This window comes from Bos indicus x Bos taurus, chromosome 10 (genome assembly GCF_003369695.1).
Source record: "Bos indicus x Bos taurus breed Angus x Brahman F1 hybrid chromosome 10, Bos_hybrid_MaternalHap_v2.0, whole genome shotgun sequence".
Lineage (NCBI taxonomy): Eukaryota > Metazoa > Chordata > Mammalia > Artiodactyla > Bovidae > Bos > Bos indicus x Bos taurus.
In genome coordinates, this window is record NC_040085.1 from 93256712 (window position 1) to 93268108 (window position 11397).

Consider the following 11397-nt stretch of genomic DNA (forward strand, 5'->3'; position numbering starts at 1 on the left):
CGCCCGTGGCTGGGGCGTGGGCGGCAGCGGGAGGGGCGGAGGCGGGAAGCTGTCCAGGGGCGCGGGGTGCTGGGGAGACTGCGCAGTCGGCGCTGGACCGGGAACCCCAGGGCCGAACTCGGTATTTGCGCCAGCGCGGAAGTCCGCGGCAGAAAAGTCAGTATGGGGAGAGGCGGCCCAGCGCTCTTCTGGCGCCCTGCGCACCGACCAGGTGGAAGCTTTGCAGGCACAAAGCGAGCTCCAGACATGGCCTTCTTAGAATGATTGCTGTTAATTGCCAGGAGTACTCAGAGTACGTTTTTGCATTTTCTGAGTAGTTTATTTACACTCAAATGGCACAAAAATCTAACTTTACCATAGCAGAGTTTACCTTGGAAATTCTGTGTGATCTAATAAACTTTTCTGAATCTCTCTCTCTCCCTTTCCATCTCTCATGTTTTAATGATGCTCTTAGGAAAGCCTACGACATCTGAAAAGCCAAAGCCACATTGCTTGGATTTTCCTACAGCTACATGGTCTCATGATTAACCTCATTCCTACGTTCAGATTCTGAACACCCTACACCTGAGAAATAGATTCAGAAGTTCCAAAGAGCTTTTCATAAGTCAATGAGTGACTCTGAAGAGACCTAAACTCCACAGTTAAATCTTTATTTCTAAATTAGGCAGTTCCTTTTATCTCTCAATTGCCTTAATTATTCTTTATGTGGTAAGAAAAAAAAAAGATTATTTATAAGTACAAATATTTTGTATAGTCAAAACATCATATATATGAAATAGCATGGATTTAATATACATATCATCATGCATATGTCATACATATTACATTTACAATAAGTTGATAAGCAAAACTGCTGTAAAATGGAAGGCTCTTTGTTCTGCAAGCATCTTATTAACCAGGTTTTCTGAAAGTTTAAGTCTTAGAACTTAGCCAAAGTCTTCTCTGACTGAAAGGAAGAGTTCTTAGGGAATTTGGAAAGGAAAGGTAAGGAGGAAATTGGGGAGGGGGTGGGAAGAGAGAAAATTCCAAGGCCTCACATCCCGTGACAACCAAATCTTCCTGTGATCCCCAAGTCTTCAGTTAGGACAATTAAATTCATGCATGCTTCTTGTGACAGGGCAGAAATCCAGCTAGCAGGAGGCAGGGACTCAGGAGGAAGAGGCCATGAGCAGCATGTTCTCAGGGAACCAGAAGACCCTGGGAAGGCTTTGGGCGTGCCTTGAAGTGAAATGGCCAGGACTCCAGCCAGTGTGGCCCAGCTTCTGAGGGAATGAAGGCTAAAGATCCATAAGGTCACACCAATCCAGAATCCAACCAGTGACTCAATGGACAGATGTGTGCTTAATCGCTCAGTCATGTCCTACTCTTTGCGACCCCAGGGACTGTAGCCTCCCAAGCACCTCTGTTCATGGGATTCTCCAGGCAAGAGTACTGGAGTGGGTTGCCATGCCCTCCTCCAGGGGATCTTCCCAACCCAGAGATTGAACCCAGATCTCCCACATTGCAAGCAGATTCTTTACCATCTGATCCACCAGGGAAGTGGTGACTCAGTGGACCAGATTCTTATTCCTACAAGATCATCTGTGGTGGAAGAGGAAAGAAGTAAGAGTAAGAGCTCCTCACGGACAATAACTAACCTCTACATAGCTGGAAGTCAGCCTGGAGCCTCGAATAATTCTGTAGAAAACAGTTATATTGAGGGAAGCAAGTGGACAGTAGTCCTGATGTTATATGACTCCTCCCAACAACCCCACCACCACCATGGGAGATAGCAGAGTTAAGCTTTTCCCACAAGGAGAAGTGGCATTTGAGGATAGCATCAGACATCCTATGTTAGGACTGCCCGTTTGTCTCTGCTTCACTATACGAGTTAAAACGTTTCATAACATCTTAGTCTGTTCAGGGTGCCATGGCAAAATACCACAGCTTGAGGGGCTTAAACAATGGACATTTATTTCCCACAGTGCTGGAGGCTGGAAGTCCAAGATCAGGGTGTCAATGGGATTGGTTCCAGGCTAGTAAACGGCCACCTTTCCTCTGTGTCCCCACATGGCCTGTCTTCTTTGTACATATAGAGAGACATAAATGTCTGGCTCTTCTAAGGACACCAGGCCTATCAGATTAGACCACACTCTTGTGACCTCATTTAACCTTAATCACTTCTGTAAAGGTGCTATCTCCAAATACAGTCTCACTGGGGGTTAAAACTTGAACAGAAGAATTCAGGGCAGAGAGGAGGGGATGTGAACAAGGGACAGAATTCAACCCATAACAGTCATTTGGCAGGTGTTCTGCAGGTTTGTAGAGAAAGAGGGGATATAAAATGGTTTATATTTCTGGCACGCTAACTTAGAGCAAGCATTGCCAGATTATAATATTAACAATAACAACTGCTAACATTTATTCACCACTTACTATGTGCCAAGCACTATTGTAACATATTGTCTATGTTATCATAATGAATGCTCCCAAAACTCAAAATGGGCACTGCTATCATCCTCACTTTAGAGACAGGGGACTTAGGTATGGAGAGGTTAATTGACTTACCCAGGATCACACAGCCAGAAAGGAACAGCCAGGATTCAAACACCAGCATCGGATTTCAGAGTTCATGTTCTTAACTGCAGCATTAAAATATGGACAAAACAAGCAATGTTTTAAAGGCACACGTTGGCCGTTTATCAAGAAACAAGTAAAGGGTACTTCCCTGATAGTCTGTGACTAAGACGCCATGCTCCAAATTCAGGGAATCCGGGTTCAATCCCTGATCCAGGAACTAGATCCCGCATGTTACAACTAAAACCCAGTGCAGCCAAATAAATAAATGAGTATTTAAAAAGAAGCTGAGTTTATAAATAGTAATAACCTTCACAGAATAATCACCAGTGATGGCTAAATGAGGATTTAACTGGACTAACATTAATTTTGTTTTCATCAGCAGCCCTGCTGTATTTTAAGTTGTTAAGTTTATTTTAAGTTAGTGCTGTAACTTATGCAGACAAGGGAATAAGGAAGTTTGTTTTTTTTTTAATTGTATCTAGTGCTTCAGACCACTCCAGTTCTCTTGCCTGAAAAATCCCATGGATGGAGGAGCCTGGTAGGCTGCAGTCCATGGGGTCGCTAAGAATTGGGCATGACTGAGCGACTTCACTTTCGCTTTTCACTTTCATGCATTGGAGAAGGAAATGGCAACCCACTCCAGTGTTCTTGCCTGGAGAATCCCAGGGACGATGAAGCCTGGTGGGCTGCTGTCTACGGGGTCACACAGAGTCGGACACGACTGAAGCAACTTAGCAGCAGCAGCAGTGCTTCAGAGGGCTGGAAAAAGTTTTTCTACAGACCTGAAGACGCTGATTATTCTTTCCATTTAGATGAACAAATAAGTAAAAATCAGTATGCACAGCTGATGTCTCTCTTGTTGTATAAACTGGACAGAATCAAAACTCTTCCAGTATCACCCAGAATACATTTTCTGGATGCAGGGGCCTGTGAGGGTTATCCTTCTCCTGGATTCTTCACAGACACATCAGTTATGTTTTTGCTTCTCTAGAAGGTCTGGCAAACTGCCTCCCTGATTGGGGTTGTTCACCTGGAGCCCTGGACATATGCGAACATCCCCTGGTGACCAGCTCCCCTTTGGGGACCAAGATCTCCAAGGAAGCAGAGCTCAAGGAAGCCAGGATGGGAAGCAAAAATTCTACAACTGGGTTGTGGGGTCAGTAGTGAAACAAGCCGCTTCCACTCCTTGATTACAAGACCCATATGTTCTGGCTGTAGGGGGAAGATAGCACCATTATGCTTCAAATATACACTATATCCATCACAGCATGTACAATACCCTTTAAGACTGCACCCCACCCTTTCAGGATGTTGACTCCCATCTGACACACTTGAGTCTTCGTTAGCTGTCGCACTGTCTCAGTAAGCTCTCAAAATTTGCCCAGTTGTTTCTAGGTGATGGCGCCCTCGGTAAAACCAGTTAATTCTATGGCCAAGGACACATTGCTATATTCCCTTTTCCATCAAAGAAGAGATGCTATGAAAAATCAATGATCGGAAGCAATGCTACAGGAAGTACCACGATGCTGGAAAATGGGTTCTGTGGACAGAGTTCCTGGAAGAAGCACTCTGGGGCAGGAAAGGCAGATCTACACCTAGAATGCATCTACTCCAGTGAGGACAAGTCTCTGCTCCATCCAAGATGGAAGAGGTTCAGTGTAGTCAGTTCAGTCATTTCAGTCACTCGGTTGTGACTGACTCTTTGCAACCTCATGGACTGCAGCACACCAGGCTTCCCTGTTCATCACCAACTCCTAGAGCTTGCTCAAACTCATGTCTACTGAGTCAGTGATGCCATCCAAACATCTCATCCGCTGTCATCCCCTTTTCCTCCTGCCTTCAATCCTTCCCAGCATCAGGGTCTTTTCAAATGAGTCAGTTCTTCACATCAGGTGGCCAAAGTATTGGAGCTTCAGGATCATTTCTTCCAATGAATATTCAGGACTGATTTCCTTTAGGATTGACTGGTTTGATCTTTTTGCAATCCAAGGGACTCTCAAGGGTCTTCTGCAATACCACAGTTCAAAAGCATCAATTCTTTGGTTCTTAGCCTTCTTTATGGCTCAACTCTCACATCCATACATGACTACTGGAAAAACCAAAGCTTTGACTAGACGGCCCTTTGTCAGCTAAGTAATGTATCTGCTTTTTAATATGCTGTCTAGGTTGGTCATAGCTTTTCTTTCAAGGAGCAAGCATCTTTTAATTTCATGGCTGCAGTCACCATCTGCACTGATTTTGGAGCCCCCCAAAAATAAAGTCTCTCACTGTTTCTATTATTTCCCCATCTATTTGCCATGAAGTGATGGGACTGAATGCCATGATCTTCATTTTTTGAATGTTGAGTTTTAAGCCTTTTCAGCTTTTGTCACTCTCCTCTTTCACTTTCATCAAGAGGCTATTTAGTTCCTCTTCACCTTCTGCCATAAGGGTGGTGTCATCTCCATATCTGAGGTTATTGATATTTCCCCTGGCAATCTTGATTCCAGCTTGTGCTTTATCCAGCCCATCATTTAGCATGGTGTGCTCTGCATATAAGCTCAATAAGCAGGGTGACAGTATATAGCCTTGACGTACTCCTTTCCCAATTGGGATCCAGTCCATTGATCCATGTCGGGTTCCAACTATTGCATCTTGTGTGCATACAGATTTATCACGAGACAGGTTCAGTTCAGTTCAGTTCAGTTGCTCAGTCATGTCTGACTCTTTGCGACCCCATGAATTGCAGCACGCCAGGCCTCCCTGTCCATCACCAACTCCCGGAGTTCACCCAGACTCACGTCCATTGAGTCAGTGATTCCATCCAGCCATTTCATCCTCTGTCGTCCCCTTCTCCTCCTGCCCCCAATCCCTCCCAGCATCAGAGTCTTTTCCAATGAGTCAACACTTTGCATGAGGTGGCCAAAGTACTGGAGTTTCAGCTTTAGCATCATTCCTTCCAAAGAAATCTGAGGGCTGATCTCCTTCAGAATGGATTGATTGGATCTCCTTGCAGTCCAAGGGACTCTCAAGAGTCTTCTCCAACATCATAGTTCAAAAGCATCAATTCTTAGGTGCTCAGCCTTCTTCACAGTCCAATTCTCACATCCATACATGACCACAGGAAAAACCATAGCCTTGACTAGATGAAACATTGTTGGCAAAGTAATGTCTCTGTTTTGAATAGGCTATCTAGGTTGGTCATAACTTTCTTTCCAAGGAGTAAGCATCTCTTAATTTCATGGCTGTAGTCACCATCTGCAGTGATTTTGGAGCCCACAAAAAGAAAGTCTGACAGTGTTTCCACTGTTTCCCCATCTATTTCCCATGAAGTGATGGGACCAGATGCCATGATCTTCGTTTTCTGAATGTTGAGCTTTAAGCCAACTTTTTGACTCTCCACTTTCATTTTTATCAAGAGGCTTTTGAGTTCCTCTTCACTTTCTGCCATAAGGGTGGTGTCATCTGCATATCTGAGGTTATTGATATTTCTCCCGGCAATCTTGATTCCAGCTTGTGTTTCTTCCAGTCCAGCGTTTTTCATGATGTACTCTGCATATAAGTTAAATAAGCAGGGTGACAATATACAGCCTTGACATACTCTTTTTCTTATTTGGAACCAGTCTGTTGTTCCATGTCCAGTTCTAACTGTTGCTTCCTGACCTGCATATAGGTTTCTCAAGAGGCAGGTCAGGTGGTCTGGTATTTCCATCTCTTTCAGAATTTTCCACAGTTTATTGTGATACACACAGTCAAAGGCTTTGGCATAGTCAATAAAGCAGAAATTGATGTTTTTCTGGAACTCTCTTGCTTTTGCCATGATCCAGTGCATGTTGGCAGTTTGACCTCTGGTTCCTCTGCCTTTTCTAAAACCAGCTTGAACATCAGGAAGTTCACGGTTCACGTATTGCTGAAGCCTGGCTTGGAGAATTTTGAGCATTACTTTACTAGCGTGTGAGATGAGTGCAATTGTGCAGTAGTTTGAGCATTCTTTGGTATTGCCTTTCTTTCGCATTAGAATAAAAACAGACTTTTTCCAGTCCTGTGGCCACTGTTGAGTTTCCAAATTCGCTGGCATATTGAGTGCAGCATTTTCATAGATCATCTTTTAGGATTTGAAGTAGCTCAACAGGAATTCCATCACCTCCACTAGCTTCGTAGTGGATGCTTCCTAAGGCCCACTTGACTTCACATTCCAGGATGTCTGGCTCTAGTTGAGTGATTACACCATCATGGTTATCTGGATCATGAAGATCTTTTTTGTATAGTTCTTCTGTGTAGTCTTGCCCCCTCTTCTTAATATCTTCTGCTTCTGTTAGATTCATACCATTTCTGCCCTTTGTTATGCCTGTCTTTGCATGACATGTTCTCTTGATATCTCTAATTTTCTTGAAGACATCTCTAGGCTTTCCTTTTCTATTGTTTTCCTCTATTTATTTGCATTGACCACTTAGGAAGGCTTTCTTATTTCTACTTGCTATTCTTTGGAACTCTGCATTCAGATGGATGTATCTTTCCTTTTCTTTTTTTCCTTTTATTTCTATTCTTTTCTTGGCTATTTGTAAGGCCTCCTCAGACAACCATTTTTCCTTTTTGCGTTCCTTTTTCTTGGCGATGGTTTTGATTGCTGCCTCCTGTATGGTGTTATGAACCTCCATCCATAGTTCTTCAGGCACTCTGTCTATCAGATCTAATCCCTTGAATCTGTTTGTCACTTCCACTTTATAATCATAAGGGATTTGAATTAGGTCATACTTGAATGGTCTAGTGGTTTCCCTACTTTCTTCAATTTAAGTCTGAAGTTTGCAATAAAGAGTTCATGATCTGAGCCACAGGCAGCTCCTGGGACCATCATAAGGCATTGGTATAGGTCCCAACTACTGACAGAGTAAGCCCTCAGCCTTGGGGTTAGTGAGGCTGACCTTAGTAAGATAAATTCAGAAACACAAAGTGAGCAAATACTGGTGGGAAAATGGTACCAACCAACTTGCTAAACACCAGGCAAACACCAAGTTTAACCACAAAACTTCAGCTTGTAAATAACATATCTGTAAAGTGCAATGAAGTGAAGCATAATGAAAAAATATATGCCTATATTCTAAGTATATATAAATATAGGTATGTCCTGATATATATTATATATACATATATACATATCATATTGGTGATATATATATATATATATATATCTTCATCTGTTTTTCTGACAATGCCTGACTAGCACACTATCCAGTCAAACCCCTTCACCTGTCATTTTAATATTGTACATGTGGAACAGGGTTGACGAGAGACATGTGGAAAGGCTGAGCAGAGACCAACAACTTAAAAGACATTCTTCCCATTATATCATATTTCCCAATTGTATGGTGCCTTTCTTGGAGGTTCTCAATGTGCTATGTAAATATTAAATCAGTCTTCCTTCTGTCCCCTTGGGAGGCAGGAAGCCAGTATTATTTCACAGACCAAGAAGCTGAGTCCCAAGGGTTAAATGCCTTGCCCCAGTCACATAACTACAGGCAGATAGGCGTGCTGGGAATGGGGCTTGGAGTTAGGAATCCCTGCCTGGGGTCCCTTGGCTCCCAAACAGCGCCTTCCTTAAAGATAATTCTGTGTTCAAACTCTGTGGGAATCTTGTTCTATAACAGAGAAGTTACGGGACTGCTGACATGGCACATACATTGTCCTTCCCTTACCTGTTCATAAAGAGTACATTTTCAAAAAAAAAAAAAAAAGAGTACATTTTCAGAAGGCAGGTTTAGGACACGTAGGCATTGTCTAAAATAGCTTCAATCCATCCAATCTGGGGACCAATATTTAGCCTAAATAACCATTCTGGTGCTGAATCCATGACGATTCTATCAGGAGAAGATAGAAACAAGAGGGATGGACTCTTGATAGACATCTCACAGTATAGTTTTCCATATCTGCATTTCAGAAAAAGAAGGAGCTAAGAGTGGAGTTGACAAGCACGTTGCAGGAATGCATCACTCTGTTAGGTGTTAAACACTGCACTCACATTTTTTCCTCACTCTGTACAGTGAAGACGTGGCTGGACCCCTTTTCACAGTTGGCAAAACAGAAACAGGGGGACTAGTTGATTTTTCCAGAAGCTGAGCTGAGGGTCTAAGAATACCTGTTGCAATTTTAAGTCTATCAAACTAAATCCCCACCATCCTCTCGTGTAAGTTTCTAGATGCCAAATGGAAGTGGTTAGGCATAGATTGAACATCTTGACACTGTTGTCAATCAAATGTACATTTCAACAAATAACTTGCAACATTTCCCTTTCAACTGCCATGTGTCAGGCACTATTCTAGGCTCTGGGGATACAGAAGTGAATAAAACAGAGCATCCTCTTTTTGGGGGGAATATCCACCAAAAGTCAAATTGGTGCCATCAACAGGTTGGGGAGAGAAAGGCTTGCCTTGGAAGACACAGCCTTTACCTGGGGAAGAATGGCTTGAGAGCCTTGTTCAACGTCCTCGCAAACACCTTCACTTAAATAAAGTCCATGGAACTGACCACGGTTAAGATTTAGCATGGTGAGGCTCAGATGAGTCCCTAAGGAACCAAGTTCCCTTTTATATTTCAACACTCAGACTGAGAGCAAGGTGGGTTTCATTGACATCAATATCACACTGTTCCCTTTCACATCAGTGTCCTTGGAAGCAAATGGAAATAAGCCACAGTTGAGAAGTGGAGAGAGGGTATATGTGTGATTATTCTAATGCTGCTCTGACTTTCCCTGAGATATTATCAATGAGTGGTTCTTTGCCACAGGAAGTGAAGTCTCCCGCGGAGGTAGTAGAAGCCATGGAAGGCTGAATGGGACACAGTTCTTAAAAGGGAAGAGCCCTCCTGCTAAAGAGAAGACCCACAGCTGGGTCCACTCTCTAGACTGTGAATTCACACACTGTGTAGCCTGGACCAATTCTCACCTCCGAGCACTTGCCTGAGTCCTCAGCTCTTCAGTACCTGTCCTGAGAATGTATGAAGCTGACTGAATAGCACACATGGGAAATTTCATTAAGACCCAAGCATACAGACCACTGTGTGTTTTCAATTTGCTGGTTCAATGTTTTGGCCAGCTGCATAGAAGAGTTAAATTTCTGTTGGAAACCTTGCTGAGAAAACAGGCTCTTATTCCGGAGGAAGGATCTCACAGGATTTTTGGCTTGATGGGAAACTGTGATGACTATTGAGAAATGAATAGAAAAGTTGGAAGCAGTTCAGGGATTCTTATGTTTACTGTGAAAGCATTGGAATAACAGGGTTAATAAATATAACTGAAACATAAATAATACTAGTTTGCAGCCCCTTTTCTGGCATCAAGAAAAAGTCCAACAGGTTCATTTATAGCAAAACCCCAAAGGCATCACAGTTAGAATGTTTTCCCCCCTGATTTTTTTTCAGTTGCCTTTGGCACGTATTAACCTTTCTATCTGTGCTCTCATTGCAAAGGCATAATGTGGTCAGTATTTCGGCAACTTCTACATCTAAGATAAAGTACATTGCAGAAGAATATCTGTTTTTTCCCCAAATTTTCCTTTACTGACTTTTTTGCATTTAAAAATTCTATGATTTACTGCCAGTGACACTTCTTTACACATTACAGCCTTTAAAAATAAGCTTTCTAAATTTGCATTAATAATATGAACACTACCTGTAATGACAAGCAGTGAGTAGGCACTGAATAATAGTTAAATGAATGGACAAGTATATATGTTCTGTATCTATAAATGTACAACCTCAGCTGAAAGTTTATCCGACACTGAAACAATTTATTCAGTTTAAATGTCATCTTTTCATGTATTAAATGTGTGTGTTCAAACTAAAAAAAAAAAAAATGTGGGCTTTGGGAGTAGATTATAACTATAGTATAATATAGCTATACATGTTCTACTCTTTATTTACAAAAAGGAGCGCTTTGTGGAAATACCTAAGCTTAACACTCAGCAATAGAAGCAGGTAACTCTTCTGGAATAACTCTTTTAAAGAAATCCACTTGACGTACAATACGTTCCTTTGGATCTCTCTCCTCTTCTCAATCTCAGCTTAATCTGACATGAATCTCTAGATCTTCACTCCAGAGTTTCTCATTCCACTTCAATCCTTTCCTGGAGTCAATTCCCTCTGATTTCTAGTAACAGACTTTGGGGAAAATGGGCTTTTAAAAACTCTTACAGCTTTTTTTAGCAATAACTTCTGAACTTCAACTTGGAGGAGGGCTCATTCCTGTAACCAACTACGATCACAGTTGCTAAAGCAATGCTGCCCAGAAGTGTGGCTTCTTTTGCTCAGTTCTCTTATCTCCTCTCCAAAGGGGGAACGTGAGAGGGAAATATAGAGGGATCTGCCCTCTGAGTACAATACCTACCTCCTTTCACTACTTTCTGACAAACCAGCCTCCCATCACCTAATGGATGGATTCTCTCCAGTATGACAGACACTCTAGAAACAGGAGATTCTTTACTCCTTTTTTTCCTAGTTTACTACTTCTTTACCCCCTCCTTCCTCTATCTTCCCACAAGAGATGAAGATGTACTGATTTTATTGCCCAGCACCCAGGACATGCCTCAGGTCACACTTGCCAGGAGCAGGCTCATGGTGCCTTGGAGGATTACACGGATGGGGAGAGCTTTCTTGTCAGCGTCCTTCTGCACACTGTGCAGAAGCTCTCTTCACAGAGCATTCATTTCTTTTCTCCACCTCTTCCACACTTTACAGTGGCATGCTAAGTGGGCCAGAGTTCTCTCTAATTCTCTCGCACTCTAAAGTTACATCTGAGTTGGTTGCACCAAGATTTAGATTCAGGGTGAAAAACATAATTTCCTGTTAGACGATGAGCCTGAATCACAT